Source organism: Mastigoproctus giganteus, chromosome 11 (genome assembly GCF_048544385.1).
Source record: "Mastigoproctus giganteus isolate SK-2022 chromosome 11, ASM4854438v1, whole genome shotgun sequence".
Classification (NCBI taxonomy): domain Eukaryota; kingdom Metazoa; phylum Arthropoda; class Arachnida; order Uropygi; family Thelyphonidae; genus Mastigoproctus; species Mastigoproctus giganteus.
Genome location: NC_143585.1, coordinates 76,573,960 through 76,595,292, shown reverse-complemented (window position 1 = coordinate 76,595,292; position 21,333 = coordinate 76,573,960). Strand labels below are relative to the sequence as shown.

Here is a 21,333-nt window from a genome sequence, read left to right as displayed (position 1 = left end):
AGTATAGAAGAAATAATGCAAACAGTTCAATCTACCACAACAGAAAATTCCTCACATAGACTGGCTCGCTGTTGATAATGAGGTTGAATTATTACAATCATTCTCACATCAAGAAATCATTGATAGTGTTGTTACTCCTGAGAAACTGGATGATGCACTTTGTTCAGATGTAGAAGAGGACATTGATACAACTGAAAAGATAAATTGGGCTGTTGCAGAATCAAGCATGGAAAATATTCTGTCTTTTCGAACAAAATCCAAGCTTTACAAGCAACACAAGCACACATGCTGAGAAACACCATGACAACGAGCATTAATGAAACAAAGTGATATAAGAAAATTTTTGAAAAAAGCAGTTACCATTCCTAAAGAAAACCATTAAGAAAATGCACCCTCTACTACAGACAAAGCACCCTTTACATATTCAAAGATCAGTTAGAATAGAAAAAATTTTCCTTTAAGTTTACACATTACAGAATGTTTATGTTTTTTATGTGCAGTTAATAAAATTGCATTCTTAATCTATCTATTTTCTTATTTAGCCTCATTATTTCTGCATTAAATATATTAAAAATAAAACTTTCCAGATAATGAAAAAATTAAAATAATGGCACCTTCAATCCATGAAGGTGCCGTTATTCTGAAAGTCTACTGTATATAAATTAGTTGGCAAAGCATATGCTGAATCAGATTTCAATTAGTGATTGATGAAAATGAAGAATTAGTTAAAGATGTTGCAGCATTTCGTCTTCAAGTTTTTGTTTTTCAAAGCCATAAAACTGGTACTTCATCTACATAGACATTCTGACACCTCAGAATCTAGTTTAAAAACTATAAAGGGCTATTTTAGAAAAACTGTGGATACATTAAAAATGACAACTAAAGAAGAAAAGAAATAATAATAATAAAAAAAAATTGACAGTGAAATGTGTGTAAAGATATCAAATCCTTTCGGTCTGTTGTTAGTGAAGAATTTACAAAATTTGCAGTGTCTTATTGATAGTGCTTCAAAATCTGGTTGTACTGATGCCAATGCACTGTTACCAGATCCTACTACTGTATCACCTAATACCAAAACCTTGGCATTGGAACTTCAATTTAAAATTAATCCTGAACTCAAAGAAATTTTGTTAAATAAGAGGGGCAGTAACTTTAGATTTGTGGAAGAGAATTTTAGAAAAACTGGACATCGATGTTTAATTTTACACCACATTAATAATGGAACTTGGTCTTTGGTAGAAAGGGTATCATGAACAACACAACCCACAGTCTAGGCCTCCGTAGTCGAGCAGTCAGGAGCAGGAGTGCAGTAGCACATGCTCTTTGAGTAGACCAGAGTTCAAGCTCCTGACTGCTAAGTATGGTAGATCTGCCAACCTACACTGGTCCAGCGTGGCAGATTTCCCACAACACGAATCATTGAGGTTGCTTCCGTCCTGCAGTGGACTGATAATGGCCGCAGTTTACCTTTACCTTTTTTAAATCCAGTCTTCAGCATATGAATTAGATCAGCATTTCCCAAACTGAGGTCTGTGGAACGTTTAGAAGCTATCAAGTAAAATGTGTTTATTTTCTTAAAAAATATAATAGAATCGCAACGAATTTCATTATAGAACATTACTTAATTTCGATACGATTAGTATATATAATTGTATACATATTTCAAATTATTCATTCTATGTATAGCAAATTGTAATTCGATATATATAGAAAGGAATTCCCCGACTTATGTAAATTCAACTTGTACATAAGTTTTTGCTGGCCGATGCATACTTAAAAAAAACTGTTGAAATGTATTTTGCATTCCGTAGGAATACATGGAGGTATTGTGAAAATATTGTAATGTTAACCCAATTTCATTCCAAGTCCTTGGAAGTTGAAAATTTTGCTATATCACTAAGCTCTAATCTCTCTAAAAGGTCATATTTATGATGGAAATTGCACTACCCTTTCATGGTTATCATATGTTTCCGTTATAAGAATCAATTTTGAATGCCTTTGTGATATTTTTTAAAGCATGTTTCTGGAGGTCACAACCATAAAACAAAAACAATCTGCACTTTCCGGTTTATTGGGCTTTTCTGTTAGTGCATCTAATTATAAACAGGTAATAAACTTGATCTTATTGCATTTGCGATAATACTGATAACTGCAATCGTGTGGGTTTGTACACTATTACGGTGAAATGAGTTCCCCTTCACTGAAATCTTCAATCATATAAAAAACAAATTTTCAGAAACTCCTCTTCATTCCTATTTACATATTACAATGATGAAGGGAAAGGGACCAACGAAAAGTGCAAATAGTGGTAGTGCCAGGAAACAAAACAAAATTGATTTAGAAATGAAGATGAAAATGACTAAGAAGTACGAAGCAGGACAAAGTCTGTCATCTATTGCAAGGGAATTAGGTTTTGCCACTTGAACAGTGAATACTATTTTAAGGGACAGTGTGCATATAAAAGAACATGTTAAAGGATCAACGCATTTAAGATCAACTGTGATCACAAAACAGCATTCAGGTGCTATATCGAAGATGGAACAGTTGTTAATAATATGGATGGAAAATCAGATTCAGAAGCAAGTGCCCTTGAGTCTAATGACCATTCAAGCAAAAGCAACAAGTATTTATAAAGATATTAAGGATAAGTACGGCGAACCCCAACCCAAGTTTGTGGCAAGCAACAGGTGGTTTAATAGGTTCAAGCTTCACACTGGTTTCCACAATGTTAAAGTCGCCAGTGCTGATTCTGCAGCTGCAGAGAAATTTTGTGATGTGTTGGAAAAAAATGCCGGATTGAACATACACTGCCAAGTTTCAAGGCATCAAAAGACAGGGCCACACTCTTACTTGGGGCTAATGCAGCGGGTGATTACAGATTAAAACCACTGCTTGTGTACCATTCTGGAAATCCTCGTGCATCAATAAAGTCACCATACCTGTGCATTTCCAAGCGAACCAGAGAACGTGGATAACAATATCTCTCTTTGAGGACTGGTTTAAATCCTGCTTCATTTCCGAGGTTGAAAAATATTGTAAAGACAAAGTTCCTTTCAAGATTTTGCTTCTATTAGATAATGCTCCTGGACATCCTATGCACCTAGATGATTTCGACTCAAACGCGAGAGTCATATTTCTACCGCCAAACAAGACTTCACTCATCCAATCTATGGATCAGGGTGTTATTGTGAATTTAAATGCATACTATTTACACACAAAATTTTCTCAGGCATTGTCTGCAGTAGACAATGAGAAAAATTTTACATTAAGAGACTTTTGGAAATCTTACAATATTTACCATGCCATCTTAAACATTAATAAGGCTCGTGGGGAAATTACCAAAAGTTGTTTAAATGATGCATGGAAGAAAATATGCCCACGGCATGTAAAAGGCTTCGAAAAAGACAAATCATATGAAGAGGTTACAGATAACATTGTAAAGGTTGCAGAGCTACTTCAGTTGGAGACTGATGCCAAAGACATGGAGGCGTTAATAGAGGAAGAAGAAAAGGAATTATCTAACAAAGAACTTATTGACTTGCAGGCAGCGATAGTAAAAGAAGAAAATGCTGATGAAGCTCAAGATGAACCAAATGAGGAGCAGAGACGTTTCATCACCAGAGAGATGGCATCCCATGAAATTGCATAGGCAATGGCAAGGTTTGAGGAGATAGATCCTGACAGTGAACGATTCTTAAAAGTTAACAGAGGGGTGAATGATATGCTTGCTTGCTTGCTACAAAGAAATCTACAATGAAAAGAAAAAAGCCACTGTCCAGTCATCCATTAATGTTCTTCTGTAAGGTTGAGTGGCTGACCCCTTCTAAATCTCCACAGCCCCCAACCTCTGCAACGGCGTACTTATCAGCTGAAGACGTCAATGATGCTTGAGAGGTAAAACTTACTGATGTCACACCTGTCTCCCCACTCTTTTATCATTTTGAAATTTTTTAAAATTGCACACTTTTGTAATTATTCTTGTGCATGAGATAAAAAACTGAATAAATACAATGAATAATTCTATTCTCATGTTTGTCCAACATTTCTTTTTTGATTCAATCAAATCAGTAAGCACGGTTGCAAGTGCTGCACAAGCATGAGGGAAATTCTGACTTATGTAGTGTTCTGCGGAACGCAACCCTTATGTAAGTCGGGGAGTTACTGTATATAGGGGTCCGCAAACATATTTTAATTTTTTAAGGTGTCCATAAATATCAGTAGTTTTGGAACCGCTGAATTAGATGATTATTCCCCTAATCTTTTTTATGTAACTGACCATGGTGCAAATATGATATCATTAAAAAGTGTTAAATGTTTGAACTATTCTGCACATCTACTAAACACAGTTAAGGTGCCAGTTGAAAATAGATGTAACAGTTTGTCCATGTTTGAATCTATTCACATGCAGTATGATCATATTAAGGAAATATAACTGGACAGATCAGAGGAACATCGTCTCGATGATCTGAATGCTTACTTAATGGAAAATATTGCAGCAATCTGGAGCAATTTAAAAGAGCTTCAGATGCAGCGGAAGCTTCAAGTAAGCCAATGTAGCATTGGCTTACTTCTTCACCATTACCTGATGAAATTTAAAATTATATTACAATGAAACTTCCAAAACAAATTTCTGACAATGGAGAAGATTTCAACTGTTGAAGCAGTGAAAAATAATTATTTTTTTTCAAATCTTGCATCCATGACACATTTCATTCTGTCCATCCCTGCTAGCAGTGCAGCCAGTGAATGAGATTTTTCTGCAGAAGGATTTCTCATCCAAGAAAGGTCTCAGTTGAACCCAGAAACTGTTGATGTCCTTTTTCTGCACAGCAATTTAAAAAATGTGTAAAAATAATTATGCTATTAATAAATTTTCAGAACATTTTTTTCCATTAATTTGTGTAACTTTTTGTGTATTATATACAATAAAAAAAAAAAAAAAATCAATATTGTTTATGCAGTGATTTATTGCATTATTATCAATATTTATAAAAAAATTAAGACAAATTTTCTTAATGTTGTTTTTTTTTTTTTTTTGCAGATACAGTGTGGGCCAGGTGCAGGTATATAATGGACCCATGAAGGATAAGTCAATGTACTTTCCATTGCAGAATTATAAGCTGGTGCTTCACAGTCAGGCGCCTCCGTAGCCAGGTGGGAAGGAGCAGCAGTGTGTAGCACACGCTTCTTGATTAGACCGGGGTTCGAGCCCGTCACCACCAAATACGGAGGATGCGGAAAGATCAGGAATTGACCACCGCATATCCCCGGAGTAATATGGCCTTAGTTGCTAATGCTCCTAAAAACCAAATAACAACAGCTTCACAGTCTAGGTGAGAAGTAAAGTGTGTTAGTTGTCTGATGGCACCAGGGGTTTCCCCCATCACCGCAGTGAGAAGCGAAGTGAAGTATAACATCCACATTATTGTAATAGAAGTAGTTTGCAAATGTTTTGACATGCTCTTGGAAGTTCAATTTGTTATCAAAAACCGACTTAGAATTTAGATCTAAATGTTGTTCACAACTGGAAAAGGATGGCTTCATTGTGCATCTGTTACAAAAAACACATCCAGGATTCTGTGTTAGTCTGTTTTGTGTCATCCATAGTTCAATGTTATTTATTGAGATTACAGATACCCCCCAATGACAGGATATGATAAGATAAGATCACTGGTATAGTGGTATGTATCCACAATGTTTGGAATATCAGTGGTAACATGATTTTTTCATATTGAAAATAAAATGGCATCACGAACCACCAAGGTGAAAATAAAATGACACAGAGAACCAAGCCTTGCGGGCCTCCTTGTACACTGGTCTCAAAGAGTATCTGTCAGTAGTGAACTTCAAAGGATCTGCATTAAAGAAAATTTTGAATGAAACATAACAATACCTTTCAAATGAATGGAATGGAGAATCTTAAGACCTGTATTGCAATATGGAGTAAAAGATATTCTCCATTTCACCATATACTGTGGCTAGATGTTCATTTCTGATAAATAAGTTCCTGATGTTCAAGTCAGCTTTAACCACGAGTTCTTTCAAGAAAGAGAAAAATTCCAACAGATTTGAGTATCACCAATGGTATGGCAAAATGACACAGGTTCCTGTACATTTTTCTGGAAGTCAAATTGATTATTACTGGTCGTTTCAGGACTCAAGATATAGAGCAAACTGACAGTATATTTTTTCTAGTGTTTTGTTCAGGAAACCAATAAGAAAGACTGATCTAAAGTTATGCTAAATAGAATGATCTTTGCAGGTTTGGGGATTGTTAGTAGAGAGGAATCCACTAGGAACTCTTTGTACATAGGTTTGAATGAGTATCTGTAGATAGGGTATTTCAAAGGATCTGAATTAAAGGAAATTTTGAATTAAACATAGCAAATAACCTTTCAGATAAACGGAATGCAGAATCTTAACATCTATTGCATAATATGGTGTCACAGATTCTCTATTTCAACACACATGGCTAGACATTCATTTATAAATTTCTGATGTTCAATTCAGCTTTAACCAAGAGTTTTTTTTTCAGGAAAGAGAAAAATTCCAATTGAATTGAGTATCACCAATTATATATCGCAAAATAACAAAGGTTCCTATACATTTTTCAGGAAGCCATATTGATTATTATTACCCATGTTTTGGGACTCAAGATACAGAGTGAACTGATAGTATAGTTTTTCTAGAGTTTTGTTCAGGAAACTAGTAGGAAAGCTTTGTCTACAGTTATAATAAAAAGAATGACCTTTGCAGGTTTGTCATTACTATGTACTATGCCAGTACATAGGAATGACAACAGGAAATGGGGAATGTATGTCCAAAGAAAATTTGATTGAAAACCGTTTAACAAGCAGGATAACAATTTCTGATTGAGATGAGATGGAACATTATACAGTAAACTCCCCATCAGCACTGTTCCTTGAGGTAGTTACAGATTCTTGCAGTAGTGAATGTGGGCAGCTGATAAGGTAAAGGACAGTAACTTTAAAGTACCAGTTTTCAATCTCTCAGCTAAGGTTTTAATATTTTGAAATGGTAGATTATGAGGTTGAGGCATAGTTTGGACAATACAGCTCTTAGGGCATTTGCAATCTCTGTAGTGGTTTGTTTGTTTAGGGGTTTTATGGCACATAAGCATCTGAGGCTATTCTGTAGTGGTAGAGGGCTCATCAGTACTTTTATTAACTAAGGAAACAAATTTATTCAAGAAGTTTTCTTTTTAGCTTTCTTCCTGATATAGCATGCTTTTTCTCTAAGCCATTTTTAGAAATGTTTTCATGCTTTCTATCTCTTTTTTTGCATCACTGTTGCAATTTCCATTCCACCAATAATTTGTTTTCAATTTCTTACCTGATAATGTGGAATGGCAGGAGTTTCAATTTGATTGATGAATCTTTTAGGTTAATTTTAAATCTATCTATATTGTCCTTTAGTTTTGAATCAGCAAAGGGAAAGGCTATTCTCTTCTATCATGCATCACTGTTACAGAGGGAGACCAGGTAAATAATAAGCCTAGTTCAGAATAACAGTTTTTTCACTTAGAAAACAATTTCGATGGAAATTAAGAATATAATACAGATCATTTAGCAAAACAATTGTAATTCTTTATAATAAAAAGGAAAAGACAAAAATAATTTTACAAACAAATCTTACTTTGCAAATTGTTCACATTTTTTGACAATTAATTCAAACTTATCTATACATGTATTCAACTACTTACTTTCAGCAATACTGGGCAAGGTTTTATGTTTTATAACAAAACCGAGGACAGAAATCTCTTTTCATGATTCTTGACTACGACATTGGCTTATTTTATGGAGTGAGCCATACATTCATAAAGATCTTGTCAAGCTGCAGATTTAAAAAAATATATTATTTATGCATAAGCATTTGCCATTCAAATATATTTAACAATTGTAAAAAAGATCCTCTATGCATTTTAGATTAATTTTTTCATAGATTTTAGACAAAGAACAGTATATAAATTGTACGAGTATATTTGCTAAGGAGAGCCTTTAAAATTTAACTGTGTGCTTGATTTTATAACCAGAAAAATAATCCATACTTTAATCGTAGCACTCCCTTTAGCTTTTGGGGCAACCTATTATTAGTTTTTCTTGACTAAAGCAAGAATTATAGAAACCACTATAACTTGAAGTAGATAAATTTAAACTAATTTCAACTACCTAAATTTGCTTATTAAGATTTATAATGGAAGGTTTTTAATATTTCACACTAGTATCATAATAAGAGGGAAAAAAAAAATCATACTTTCAGTTCAAAGGAGACCAGAGTATTCATAATTACTATACAGGTTACTTCACTAATACTGTACCTTTTCGTGAGAACAGAAAACTAATGTAATTATTATTATTAGCCATATGGTGCAAGGAAGCCCGAGGCTTATGCTGCACTAGCCAAAAAAAATTTGCACATTACCCTGAGAGAGAGAGAGAGAGAGAGAGAGAGAGAGAGAGAGAAGTACAAGGGAATCTTTGGGAGAGAGAGAGAGAGAGAGAGAGAGAGAGAGAGAGAGAGAGAGAGAGAGAGAGAGAGAGAGAGAAGTACAAGGGAATCTTTGGGAACGAGAGTAGACTTGTGCAGGTGATGTTTTTACAGCTCCGGAAAATAGAAGTTTTTTCTGTTTATTAATTTATTAACTTATTTTCTAGAGTAGCTTTATATTCCTAGTTACGATATTTAGTTTAAATTTTAACTTAGATAGAGATTTTGTAGGAAATCTCTATCTAAGTTAAAATAAGATGCCAACTCTAATAAGATTTCAAAGAATTTCATTCAGAAATATGCTATGTTACTTACCTATCATTTTTAAATTGAGATTTTCCCAACACTAAAAAAATCTGACATGGGCCATATTTAAGTAACAGATTATCAAATTATATTACATAATAATTACAATTACAGTAATTGTACTATTGATGATTTACACAAATTATTTTTATATTTTTAGTAAAATGCAAGGAACTTTGCTTAACACGTCATTTCTCTTGATATTCAGGCTGGCCAAATACATAACAGCTAGAAAGCTTTTAAAACTACTGAACAATAATTGCTCACTTTCATTATTCATGACTTTAAGTACTATAAAGCTGTATATCTGTGTCTGAATTATAAGGTTACGGTGATTGTAATTTCAGGGATGGACAGAAAAAATATTCACAAGGGAGAGGAGAGAGAGGGAAAAAAACTCTCTAGAATAAATAAAACTGAGTAGACCATCAGCAATTTTATTCACTGAAGATTTAGGTTAAAAATGAACGTGCAGGGTTCAAACTGGCTCTTTTCAAAAATCACACGGCACACCTTAAATCATGGCTAAGGGCATCTAAAAAAAAATGTAAGCATCTTTCATTATCCACATGTTTTTTAAACAGAGTTGGCAATTAATGGATTTTTCCATCACTCTCTGGAAAGAGTAGATGTTAAGTGCAATGGGATAACTGGAAAGGGATTTATCACCCTTTTACAGAAATGACCTGGCTGGATGTGAGCAAATTTCCATGCAGAAGGAAAAAGACCAGTGGAATAGAAAAGTGTAAAAGAGTAATACAAAAATGTGAAGTTCTAGATTTAAGACATGGCATCAGAAGCTGAAGCTTTCGTGGCATCAAGGTTGTTCACAATTCTATTAATTTTTTTCTCTCAAAAGACCATGGGAGGCAACGACTGGAGTGCTTGGCATGGCAGAATATGATTTATCAAGATCGTTGATACAAGAATTAGAAGACAAGTAGAATGCTAATAAGTTAGCTTTATCTTATCTTCAGCAAAGGATACAACAGAACCATCAAGTTGTAACAGAGGTAAAAGTATAGATGGATAGAAGTTGTGGCCAACAGCTTTGGCAAGAGACCAGAAGGGTTGACTACCACTCGAACGGAAGGAAGTTTTTTACCTTTAGCTTGTTCAAAATTGTGTTTGGATTGCTTAAAATGGTTTGTGTTGCTGGCACATATGTGGTACACATATTTTATTTGTTCATTCCATGTGTTGAAAAGTAAAAGAAAACTGCAGAATTCTAGACACTTTTCAGTCATTTATTTTTAGACAGATATTAAAGGAGTTGCTTCTCAACATTCTGAAAATCATAGCACATGAAATGCGCTCTCTCTCTCAAATACAGCAGCAAAAAATGTGTTAATAATTATTTTACTGTTTTTGCAAGTTTTAGTGTAAACAGAAAATGAAACCAGGGATCTGGATACAAACTAATTGCAATATGCTACATTCTGTCTTTCACAGTCATAGTACATTTACTGGAAAACCAAGTTAGAGGAAGGATGAGATTTTAGAGTGGAATGCAAATTTAAAATTAATCTCAGTGACAATCTGAGCAAACATTAGGACCAGATGATTTAAAACAGTAATCTGACCAAGGATCATCCCATTTGCCATTCTTTTGATGGATAAACTTTCATGTTAATGTCTTTGCTGGTTTAACAATTATACATTATACACACATTAATAGTATTGTGCATAAATTTTATTTGATTTATGATTTTTATTTAGGGTGGGATGCATTTCAGTCTGACCGTCTGCTTAGCAATTGGTGTGCTAGCAGAGGTCAGTTATTCTATTGTTACATGTTGAATTAAAATTGCTAAAAGAAGACAATATTAGGTTAGTGAATTACAAGGCAATAATAGGTTAGTGGAAATAATAATAAGGTAAAGTTAGGAAAAATTAGGGAACAAAATTACATTCTTTCACATGGCTATCTTTCTGCTACTTCCTCAGGGGCTGAGTGGCCAGATAGCCAATATTAAAAGAATGTCTCATGCATACCCGATTTTGTAAAAAAAAAAAAAAATGGAAATCCTGCATAGTTATACAAGACCCATTGGACTGGCCATATGTAACTACAAAAACACTATAGCAAACCTGAATAATACTGAACACCTCTGTTACTGCAAAGAAACCAAATACAGAGCATTTACTGATCTAAATCACAAACACATTCTTACAGGCGACCTTAATATAGTTCAAGATCATGCATTAAAAGAAATCATGGGTAAAGGTATGAATTTCAGACCTAATGCCCATACCAACCTAAAAAGCATACACGGTTTGATCAGATTGGACTCACTACGGTTTGCATAAAAATTAGCCTATAAATACAATACACCAGTGGAAGCTTTCAAAATCTGGATTAACACCACCTAAGAACATATAATAGCAAGATTTAGAGACGTCATACAATATCAATATAATTACAAACATTACAACCTAAAAGCAATACATAAAAATATTAAAGACTTGCAAAATAAATTTGTTATTACTAGCACAGACAAAGCCAATAAAAATTTCAGTATAATATGCAAAAAATTTTACACAGACACACTCAAAAAGGAATTGAACAACAGCGATATGTATAAAATTACCAGAGCCACCCCAGTACTATTACAAATAAACTTATAGCTATGCACAAAAAAGTTAAACTAAAAATAGATAATGCCAAATTTCTTCGCCTATTGGATACCAAAATTCCAAAAAACCCAGTAGGCAGCAGGTTCATCACTACATGTAGAAACACCTACATTAAAAACCCCCAGTAAAAAACTGGAGATCAAACTAAGATTAATAAGTAGCCAACTCACAAACACAAAATTCATTTCAGACAACAGAAACTACATAGAAAACCTCAAAAATAATAACATCCATAAAGTGAATAGGTATTCCAAATACCTATTCACTAGCATTATCGCACGATAATTTAAAAAAAGTACTAACCGACTACTGTGTAGAATATCAGGAAATACTAGACTTTAGTAAACAATACTGGCTAGACCTTATAACATTATGTGTAATTAACAACTATATACCTATGGGCAATAGCATCTATGTGCAAAGTAGAGGTGTGACAATGGGAGTGAGTAGTTTTGTTCCATCGCCAACATATACTTGCACTACTATGAAAGCAGAATAAAAGATAATATAATATTCTACAGATATACAGATGAAGTTTGGGTTGTCGATTACAATAAATTCGAAGACTTGGCATCGGAAATATCCCCCAGATCTGACCATCAAACACACTTATCCCAATAACCACCTACAAAGAAAATAAAGTCTGCACACGACACTGACAAAAGATACCACTTTAACTTCTGAACCATTAAACAAACCAACTGGGACACAAATTTAGCAAAGCAAGTGTAGGGAAACATTATTAGAAACCAAACAAACAGAATAACACGAATTTGTAATAACCAGGAATATATATTGGAGACATTAATAAAACTAAAAGACAATTTAATGAAGAATAAAATTCGGATTAATTTTTATCAGATTCCATATAAACGCAGCCATCCAAGCCAATATAAACTGACATCACACAGGCATCAATCCAAATAGGCTCACAGAGCAACTATTTGGGCCGTTATTAGACAAGGCTTGTTGTCTGACCCCACTGTAATCCTTATGTCCAAATTCAAAGCTCTAAAAAGATAACGACAATAATATAGTTAACAGACTGTTGACCCTGACTATCTCATAGAAAATTAAACTGGATATTATAATACAAATACACATCACACTTCACTCAACCTACAGATGAAAATCAAAATAAATTCCTTGGCACCATAAGGATAGATATCACCACATTTGGAGGATGTAAATATGTATATAGCTATCCTGCTGGGTTTAAGTTGGCTGTTATGCTGTAGAAAGGTTATGTCAGTCCTTGCCCAGAAGATAACATAGAATAAAAAAAAATTTAATAAGTGTTAAAGGCTTTTTGTACCGACCACAGTCCACAACAGCTACAGGTAAATGCGTATTATATTGATGCATACCCATTGGGCTTTGGATTCCAATCCCAGTTTACTGTTAACACCAAATAATTTGGATTTCAAAAATTAAAAATATACTTATAATCCGGTATACCTAGACCTAAAAACTTAATATGATAAAGATCTACTAAAACTGTTATTGGGACTACAGAAATGGGTATGCATGAGATATTCTTTTAATATTGGCTATGTCTGCTCAAAACCCCTGAGGAAGTAGTGGAGAGATGGCCATGTGAAAGAATGTAATTTTGTTCTCTAATTTTTCCTTAAATTACCTTAATTTCTCCTAACTTTACATTATTATTATATTTCCACTAATCTATTAATGTCTTGTAATAATTCTTTTAGTAACAAATAGGCTAACCGACCTCTGCTAGCACACCAATTGCTAAGCAGACAATCAGGCCTTAATGACTGATATGCATCCCGCCCTAAATAAAAACCATAAATCAAATAAAATTTATGCACAATATACCATAGACAGTTATCAATAGCACTGTTCTGTGGATTATTTACAGAAGATTAGCAAGATTATACAGTGTCTGGGAGAAATGCTAGCACCCTAGATAAACAAAGGGCCATCCTGTGTCCCAATCCATGTAGACCAGCATTTGGTGACAAATGCCCCTACAACCCCCATTGTCACATCCCTGCTTATCTGACAACCAGCCTGCAAAAACCATTTTAAAGATGTATCACAAAAAGAATGAAATACCAGACTTTGCTATGTTGTCCATCATAGCTCAAAAGACACGACTAAAGTTACATGATAGAAGAAATGCCAGGGCTTTGCTCTGGAAACTAATCATGGATCTCACCACTTTGAGCCTCCAATAAGCAATGCTGTGGTATTGTACTAGGCAATGAGTCATCTACACTTAGTATTGACTGGTAAAAAAGATGGTCAGCCATTCCTCTGTGATGTGCCAACATACCTTAACCTGTGTTTATGTTGGTTCACACTGGGGTGGTCACCTTAAGTATATTAGATGCAGTGTTTCTAAGAGTTCCACCACTGTGAAGGCGCAAGCAGAGGTTAGGTTGTTAATACACAACCAAACTTTACAGGCAGAAATTTGGTCTACTTTATTTACAAGTGGGACCTTCACTAATGGTTCCACTAGTGTTTTAGAATTTAGGCCTTAGTTGTCATATCAGGAAGAATGCCTGTGACAAGCCTGAGGAGCCAATCAGATTATAAAAGTAAATTATTACAACCACAAACATAGGTTACATAAAAATACTAACTACAATTACAAACCAGTAGTGTAAGAATGAAAATGGGCTTGAATTCAAGGTTTATAGTGGCCATTTATTATTTTTCCCCTTTTGTTACTTTGTCTCTTACATAAAATTTTGTATCTCTACTAATTATTATTATTATTTAAGCGTTTGAATTTTGAATTTGAACATTGGAGTACAGGTGACCCCCGCTTAACGCTGATCATTCGTTCCGGAAAAACAGAGCGCTAAGTGAATCCGCGCTAAGCGAGCGCCGCTTTCCCATAAGGTAACATATGTATTTATGAGCTGCGGTCGGTGCCATAGGATATTTCCTAATGAATAATGAACAGTAATGAAAAGATGCACAAATGTCGGTCAAAATATTTAATATTCAAATATTTGCACATATAAAATATTCTGCATTGCATACGTATAATTATGTAGTAACTACTTGCGTATCAAAAGTAAATTTAAAATTCAAATTAAAATAATGAATTTAATCATGAAAAATAAATTTTGTAAATTTTGAGTTGAACTTTGGCCCTCTTCCAAATAAACTAAAAGGGGTATTAATTTTAAATCCCCCGCAGCGTTACAACCAACAATAAAGTCAACCGATCCTTCGCCGCTTTGAAACCTGGCATGTTTTTTTCTTCTTTCAATATGAAACTTCTTTTAGGCATTCGTTTCCACAAAAGTCCTGCTTCATCTATGTTAAAAACTTGTTGAGAAGGATAACACATAATAGCCCTCTTCAATAATTTTAACAAGTTCTTTTTTGAAAGTTTCGGCTCCTTGATCTGCACTTGCGGCTTCTCCCTGGATTTTAAATCTATTCAACCAGCCCTTACCAGTTTTAAATGGTTCCACATTTTTTTTTTTTAGGCGAGTTTTCTTTAGATCATCATATTGGCTAATCTCTTTCTCTCTCTCTCTCTCTCTCTCTCTCTCTCTCTCTCTCTTTTAATATTTAACTTAACTGAATTCTGCATTGGAATATTATCTTCAATAAAATTAAAGTCTTTCCATTTCAATCCTAATAGCCGGCCTAGCCCTAGTTGCTTGCAGTGGAACAGCTATCTTTCCCGCTGCAAAAATTAATTCTTTATTTTTTTATAATTGTTCTTACAGTTAAAGTTGCAAGTCCTAAATTATGGCACACATCCGTTTGTCGTTGACCGAAATCGATTCGCTTCAAAACGTCTAATTTAATTTTCAAATTCAGTCTTTTTCTTACATTTATAGTCTTCGTACTGCGCCCAGACGTTGTTGCTTTTCCATTCCTTTCAGTCATTATTAGCTCTTCGAAAATGTAACTGCGTTGGTTGAATTAATTACGATACAATGTTCAAGTAAACTTTCCGTTACACACGATGTCTAATACTCTACTTAGTGATGACTAGACTTCGGATAAATGCATATAACGCAAATATTACAAGCAATATACTTGATCATTTTTTAAAATGTTGATCTCGGAACTACGTAATAAGTCACTGTACTGAAACTAAATTAGCGTGCGAGAAAATTTCACTGAGCATGGGAAAATTTCTCAAGTCGGCGTGGGAAACTTTTTAATGCTGTTTTGATATTCATTTTCAAGCTATCGACTCCATCAAATGAAACGATTTCGTTAATATGTCAAAATGTAATCTGTAAAAGAGCGTTATAGTGATCTGTGACAGCGTTATAGTCAGATACGGGTTATAATATAAGAACAGCGTTATAGCGAATCAGCGTAAAGCGAACCGCGTTATAACGGGGGCCTGCTGTACATACCAATTAGGGTCACATGGGGTCCATAACAACCCATGCAGTTGTTATGGATCTCATGTGACCAAGCTAAATATTGCTTTCAATAACCAAAAACTAATAGGAATGGCTTTAACAAAGAAAACTAATTTAAAACACATTACAAGTCCATTTAAAAACATTCTGCGAAGAATAAGAGACCTAAATTTTTTTAAAAGCCTTTAGTCACAATGTAAAATCAGCAGAAATTTTTAATTCTAATTTGAACCCAGGGCCGGATTTACACATAAGCTAAACAAGCTACAGTTTAGGACCGCATATTACAAGGGGCCGCACTCCACCTTAAAAATTCTTTTTTAATATTGTCACAGTGAACCAGTGAAGGTTAGGGCCACAACAAGTTTAAATCTGGCTCTGTTTGAACCCTTACATCCTCATTAGGAATTTTCCATGACGCAATAGGGTTACCTCAACAAAAAAAAAAATCTATTATCCTAGTCTTTGTTGCCAGCTCTCTCTCTCTCTCTCTCTCTCTCTCTCTCTCTCTCTCTCTCTCTCTCTCTCTCTCTCTCAGTTCTTGTCTTTTCATACTTTTTTGGACTCCATCCATCCATTACTTCTTCCTGGTGCCACCCAATTCATAATCACTTTTTTGGAAGTCTCTTTTTCCATTCTTCTGGTATGTCCATACCACCTCAGCTTCTTTGTTTCAATTACCTGGATTATATCAGTTTTCGCTTCCATCATTCGTCGAATTTGTTCATTTCTTATTTTCTCCAGTCTTGATTTTCTTGCTGCTCATCTCCAGTAGTCCATTTCAGTAGTTCATTTGCATGCAATTTCCTCTGTTGTCTTTTATTCACCGTCCATGTTTCTGCCCCATAGAGCATTATGCTCTGTAGAATTGTTTGGTAGATATGTTTCTTTGTCTTACTGAGTATATTCCTATTCCAAAGGATTGCATACCTATCACTTTTCTTCCATCACTAATTCTCTTCTCCATCTCCAGTTTGGACCATCTGTCAGCTTGTATTATCGATCCCAAGTATTTAATGTTATGTACTGTTTTTAAGTTTATATTCTTCTATATTCAGAACTGCTTTCGATGTTTTATCTTTAATCCCCATCCTCTATGTCTCCACCAATTTCCTGCACATATACAGTACTCCGTATCATCCACGTCTTGTGCTCTCACCACCTGATCAGCGAATAGTAAGTTGAATATGTTTTCGGGTATACCCATATTGTTGCATTATCCGGAATAATTTGAAAGGCCGATTTTTCTTCTTTTTTTTTCTTTCTTTTCTTTTTTTATTAATGGTAGTATTTGAGACTAATGTTTATTATGCTACTAAAGTATTTCTGTCTGTGTTTTTTATGTTGTATATTTAGTGAAATGTTGGATTAGGACTAACGAGTTTTCTCAGAAATCATGAGTGATAGAGTTTAGTTATTTGCTTCCATGAAATATTTTGTTCTCTTCATTTCATATTTAGTTCAGCTCCACATTCGACAAGGATAATATCAGCCTGAAACTGTGCAATTTATTTTTATTATTAAGGAAACATGAGAGATTTTGCAGCAAAAAAAAAAAAGTCACAACAAATGAAACAAAAAAATGATGGAATATTATTTTAAAAAATTACTTAAAATTTTTTTACACAAAATCTACAGTAAAATATCTCTCCGAATATACATACATATGTAAATGTGCAAATTTTTATGTACAGGTTATTATTATTATTATCATCATTTTTAATTAAATAAATTTGTTTTTTTTTTCATGCTATTTAAAGTCTTTTTCTTTTACCTTACATTTGATTATCTGGAAAATTTTGTTATTCAGAAGAGGTCTGACAATTATTCTGGATAACTGACGCTCTACTGTATATAGATCTTAAAAAGAGTTGGTGATATACAGCAGCCCTGCAGAAGATCGTTTGAAGTAGTAAACTACATGTTGCCCTTATACATGGTCTTAATGATATTTATCAGTGGTTCACTGATAGATGCACATTTCAAAGCTTCCCATAACAGTTTTCTGGGCACATAATCATATGCCTTCTCTAAGTCTATAAAGGTCATCCTGACCTTTCTCATACTTTTTTTTCAAGAATTTGTCTTAGTGTGAATACATGCTCTACACATGATTTGCATGCTGTAAAACTGCATTGTCCCGATCCCTGGAATTCCTTTTCCAGTTGATTCCTTATAATCCTTCCCATGGTTTTCATAATGCAGTTTTGTTATATAGATACCTCTATAATTTGAACCCTTACACATTGAAAATTCCATTGGACATTGACATGTTGCTGGAAAGCAGTCAATGATTGAAATGTGAATCTTCTGGAGTTCACAAGTGTCAACATCCTTCTGCAGTGGTGCTTGTATTTTCTCTGTCTATTTTAGTGCAGTTAATGTGGAAGTGGCACTTATCAGTTGATGTGTGGCAAGTTTCTCTCTCTCTCTCTCTCTCTCTCTCTCTCTCTCTCTCTCTCTCTCTCTCTCTCTGTGGGGAGTTCTGTGTTTGTACTGCTTGTGCATTTGAGTAAGTGTCGCTTTAGTATTTTTATTTTAATTCGATTGTTAAGGTATCTTGGTACTTAGGTGGCAGAATAACCCATTGATGGTAAAACTTTACAACATGGTATTCCCTGGTTATGGCCAAAGACTAAATTACCCCAGGGCTCACATCTGGTGAGTATGGGCTTGGCACACCCAGGGTCTTCAGCTGGATACCATCATTCTTCTCTTTCTTGGTGATACCTTTCTACTTCTGACTCTCTCTCTCAGGATAACTCGGGTTTTGGCTGGTGCAGCATAAGCCTCAGGCTTCCTTGCACCATATGGCTAATCATAATATTAATAAGTCAGTATTTCACTTAACGGCATAAAATTCTCTACCTTCATTCAGTGATGGCTTTGTGAATGATTCTTCAATCACCCTGTACTTTAGTAAATCAAGAGGAATCTGACTAAATGTAAATGGAAGTGATTTAAATTTTTCATAAACATTAAGCATTTTACTAGTTTACAATGGTAAAGATATGGAATGCCAGATTTCGGAGGCTCAAGGGATGAGAGCTAGTTCCATTACATGTTGAATTTAAGAACGACTCTACACATTAATCATACACCTATAGAATTACATAAAAGAAAATAATATATTACACTTCTTCCAATATCGATGGAAACGAAGAATTTGCGAAAAAAAGAAAAAAAAAAAAAAAAAAGAAAATCAGAACACGTGCAATAATTTAACCCAATAAACACTACTACAATTCACCATGTGCCCAATATAAAAGAAAAATTTGAGATTTTCTGGGTTGAGATTCAGTTGCGGGTACAGCCAATGAGAATGAAGAGAATGAAGGCAGACGGCTCCACCCAGTGGGCGGAGTCAATTACGTCCTCAAGATCACAACTGACACTGGTGCCACGAAGTGCGTGTCACCCGTGTCACAGTGCGTGGCACGCGATATTGATATCACGTTTTGATGTCACGTGGTTGCGGTTTAATCATCGTAATTAATCACGTGGTTTAATCATCGTTATTAAAAAGAAAAAATTTAAAAAAAAAATAATACTTAAACGGCTGAATAATCCCGGGGGTGTGGGGGCTGGAGCCCCCACATTGACGGGGGTCTGGGGGCAGAGCCCCCAGAAAAAAAAAAATTAAATTTAATTCGAAATGCGAAAAAATTAAATTTAATTCGAAATACTTAATCGGCTGAATAATCCCGGGGGTGTGGGGGCTGAGCCCCCACATTGACGGGGGTCTGGGGGCAGAGCCCCCAGAAAAAAAAAAATTAAATTTAATTTGAAATGTCGGCTGATGAAAGTGACGTGGCCACTTTCCTCCTCTTCTGAGCCTTCTAATTGGCTGATTAGTAATTCCTAATTCCCCCCATTTCTGTGGTTCCTCGTGATTTTATTTCTAGTTCAGCCACGTTGGGTGCAGCTGTGATTTGTAGTTCAGCCACGTTGGGTGCAGCTGTGATTTGTAGTGCTGCCACGTTGAGTGCAGGTGTGAATTCCTTTGTTTTAGGTATGTATTAGGTATGTTTTTTGAAAGCTGTTTCTGTGTTATACAAGCCCGCCACTCAGGATTGAAAGAAGCATTTTCACCGATCAGGTGAGTGGTTTTCTTTGTTTTTTTAGCTTTTCTGATGATGTGCATCCCAAATTTTCATTGTTAATGCTGGTGAAATCGGATAGTAAACAACCTTTTTTTTGAAAAAAATGTTCATGAAAATCTTCAAATTTTCATTGTTAATGCTGGTGAAATCGGATAGTAAACAACCTTTTTTTAAAAAAAAATCATCATAACCATTTCTGTTGTTCACGTGTATCCGCAATTCTCGTTGTTAATTAATGCTCGCGAAATACTCTTTTTTGCAATTCCCTGGCGAATTTTACGTTGTGCTGTATTACCTGCGGTCGAGAAAACGGTTAGTTTTCTGAAATTCAAATGTCACGTGACATTTCGCGAACTCGTAGAAACGTGTATTTTTGTATGTGGATTTTTCTGATTTTCGCTTTTATCCTTTGTTTTCAGCTTTCACTTTCGTTGCTGTGCCACGTGCCATCTGCGTGTCACTTCGCCTCCGCCGGGCGAGGAGAGGAGGGGGAACGCAGTGAGTGGGTGGAGTCAAAACCCGTCAATCACTGCTTTTCCCCTTCCTTTCCTCGTCGCCATTTTGGTTGGCCGTACCCTATATTGAATCTTTACCATTTTCTGATATAATATCAAAAATATATTTTACTTAAAAGTTCAAAGATATAATTTTTGTGATAGCAACAAGTAACATATTTTTTTTGTACTGTTTATTATCTAATTATTTGCTCAGAAAGCAAGTTTATTATTTTAATACTTACTGTTACAAACTCTGCCACTTTTCAAACGCCCCAAATGGAAGGTAACACTGCTAAGTAGACATCGCACAACGACGAAATGCGAAAACAGTAATATATAAAAAGAGGGCGCTGTAATGTAATCCCTAAAATATTTGTTTTAAATATTCCCTTGGATATACAATGCGAGATTGATACACAAAGTTGCAAACTCAGTTGCTCATAATTATGTACAGAAAGAGCCTATGCGAACGTCAAAGGTCCAATACCACTGGATTATTTAATATTCGGCGAAGAGCTAGATTCCCTTTAAAAGGAAACCCGAAACTGAGGGTCGTCTTTTCATTAGGAATTGTGCTATAGCCATTAATAAAAAAATATATAATTAATAAAAATAAAAATACTGCTCTCAAAAATAACTGGAATAGAATTTAATGATTTTATACAACAATAAAATTCTACAAACTAATTTTTATATACAGATTTCTAAGATAAATTCTTCGTTTGGCTTTTCTGTTGGCAAAAATCACAACTTCAGCACCAAATTTATAGAAATGTTTTTCTTCAAAAACAAAACAAATTAGGTTTAATGCATGGGAATTTTAATACGATTGATATAACATAGTGAGTCCTCAGAATGAAGAGTTCATAGGGCCAAGGAACACCAAAAGGTGGCCCTGCTGAAATTATT

At 34.7% G+C, this 21,333-nt stretch overlaps 1 long non-coding RNA gene across 1 annotated transcript in view; it reads right to left on the bottom strand.

Annotated features, from left to right (window-relative positions):
* LOC150078147 (uncharacterized) overlaps positions 1 to 20,746 on the bottom strand; it is a 55,656-nt gene extending 34,910 nt beyond the window's left edge. Inside the window, exons 1-2 of the long non-coding RNA XR_016547613.1 lie at positions 20,667 to 20,746; positions 7,724 to 7,854 (exon numbers count right to left, since the gene is read on the bottom strand). This is a non-coding gene — a long non-coding RNA (uncharacterized LOC150078147). The remainder of the gene's footprint in view (positions 1 to 7,723; positions 7,855 to 20,666) is intronic.
* Positions 20,747 to 21,333: the final 587 nt, after the last annotated feature.